Source organism: Papaver somniferum, chromosome 11, assembly GCF_003573695.1.
Source record: "Papaver somniferum cultivar HN1 chromosome 11, ASM357369v1, whole genome shotgun sequence".
Classification (NCBI taxonomy): Eukaryota; Viridiplantae; Streptophyta; class Magnoliopsida; order Ranunculales; family Papaveraceae; genus Papaver; species Papaver somniferum.
Window position 1 is genome coordinate 114,393,072 of NC_039368.1, and position 2,785 is coordinate 114,395,856.

Sequence of the window (2,785 nt, forward strand, 5' to 3'; positions counted from 1 at the left end):
CGAAAATTTTCAGTTACATTAAAAGGGTTGTCAACCCGACAAACCTAAACCCTAACGATTTTTCATATGCATTTAAAGACCATAAAAAATCGTTAGGGTATATGATGAGGAAGATAACGATCCTATTTCTGGTTTTTCATATTTTTTTCCCTTGATTAGAGTCGTTAACATAATATATAAACCTATGACGATCCTCTATGAACGACCTCTTTTAAACGTTAACGACCCTAAATGAAAAAAATAGCTTCTCTGTCCCAAAAATGTTCAGAGTCGTTTTGGTATAAATACACAAAATAACGACTCTTCCTACCCAAGCTACTAAGAGTCGTCAGGGTGTATCATATTACCTTGACGATTTTTCATAATCTGGAAAAGTTGCAGGTTTGAGTCGTCATTTAGGGTATCAATACATTGACGACTTTGTAGAGTCGTTAGGATATACACCCCTCGACATTGACGACTCTTGCTCTGTGTTGTGATATATATCCAATTCATAAGAGAATTTAAGATAATCTTATCATCAACGTAAATTTTAATTGTTAAATCTGATTTTAACCTAACTACACTAATTAACTTAACTTAACTAATTATTAATACTAATCGATTAGAGGTAGTTTAGCCACTTTTAAAAAAATTGGATAAGGGGTAATTAAAATTAAGTTTTAATGATCTTTTTTGTCTTGTAATATGAGGCCCCTAATTATTTCATAGGACACCCAATTAAGCGGTGTTATGGAAGTCTTAATGAATTGCCAAATGTGGTTTTCTGACTGGAAACTACAAGGCCAAACGCATACAAGCTGGAAAAGATAAGCTTATTGGGGGGTGACTTGAATAAAATAGTTCCAAGGATAGGATCAGGTTGGATTAGTTATTTAACTATTTCCGGAGGAGGAATCCTATGTGCGGATGGTATATCTTGTATGTTAGGTGAACTTTCATGCAATTTGAAATACTAGAATTCATTCATGTATAATTAGCGCAGTACTGCACCACGTATGAAATACTAGAATTCATTCAGTTGCTCTTCCACCCCTTTCTTTTGGTCGCATGTGAGGTAAGAGTCATGGAATTGATTTCTATGAAAACATATCGGTTTCGGATGAACGAAACCTCGATTTCCCGGTATCCTAGATTTGACCCGTGTACATGTAGATGGTTCCTTACAGCTTCCTTTAAATACATATATGCAGACAAAAAAAAGTGCATGTAAACAAATTACCTGTATTCGACACATGCTAGAATCGAAACTATTGAATGGTATCAGTGTATATTATTCTTGTCAAGAATCTTCATGGGTAAAGACTGTAGGGTTACAATTTCTATGATTCATTGGAAGAAGTTAGGTCAAAGTTTGATTGATGTGAACGACCCCAAACGAACTATTTGAAGTTCTTAAAACAAATATCTGTATTACTCTCATCTTGTTCCCATCAAATGAGTTAACGGAATAATTATCACTTTTGATAAGAGTGTGGATGAAATGCAACAGCAGTATTACAATTGCGTTAAACTCTAAGGCTACGTCGGACGAAAACGAAAAGCTAGCTATATGGTGGGTTAGGCAACGCACCTCGCACATGTCAACCTTGCTATATATATTCCATCTACTATTAGGCCAACACCAGGGTTCGGAAATAACAAGAAGCAGCTCATTTAGGAGGATATGGGAGAAACTGGTTATGAGTTTCTACAGGTTTGCGTCTTTGATTTCTAATCCCCAACAGATTGAACCATAAGGGCTCGGGCAATATACTTTGCTATCACCACGGAGGACAAAAACTAAATTCCCACAACCAACAAAGATTAATCATTATTAGGCAAAGATTCCCAGGAGAACATGGTAGAGGAACTGTTAGAAATGTGGCAAAACCTTAACTAATAACAATAGGGTTATTTTGCATTTGGGTCCCAAGTTTTGGTACGGTTTAGTGTTTGGTCCCAAATTTGTCCAATTTAGTGTTTGGATCCCAAACCTATTAGTCAAACCATTTCAAATTAACATCTTCAAATCCGTAGTAACATGTTAGTGTCTAATGGAGTTTGTTTTACATCGGGGTTCACATCATTCACGGTCTAATGGCTGAATCACTTGTATTGAAATGAGTTGACTTAGTTTGACTCATGGATTTGGGACCCAAACGCTAAATTGAACAAACTTGGGACTCAAACACTGAACCGTACCAAAACTTGGAACCCAAACGCAAAATAACTCATAACAGTATCAAGGATATGCCATCCCCAATGACTATCTGGATGTATTTGCAGCTTGAACAGACATTAAACTTAATCTAGCTAGCTACCAATCTCACGAGCATTTTAGATTCCACAAAACAACATATATGATCCAATAAACAAAACTGGAGTTAAACCTCAACAACTAAGAATCTTTTGAACAGGAAACGTTCAAACAAGAAAACTGCAGATAAGATATTGTTCAACGAAATTATATTTGTCACAAGTCTCGCAGATGAGGATTTGCACATGAGAGTTTATTAGGAAATAATACAGGAAAGTCTATATTTAGAAGATTCTTATTTTAAGTTGTGAGAGTTATATTAGGAACTGAATATCTTGAGAAATAAGTCTTGTGTCTTGAGAGCCAAGTCCTGTGATTGTATAAATAACTTGAAGAATTAATGAGAAAGATACACCAAAATTAATATCAATGTAGTCTTTTATGCTTCCGCGTTTATGCTCTCCTCTCTCTTGCTCGATCTTTAACATGGTATCAGAGCCAGGATAGAGGGAGAGAGGAGAGGAAGAGAAAGTTAGATGTTATTCG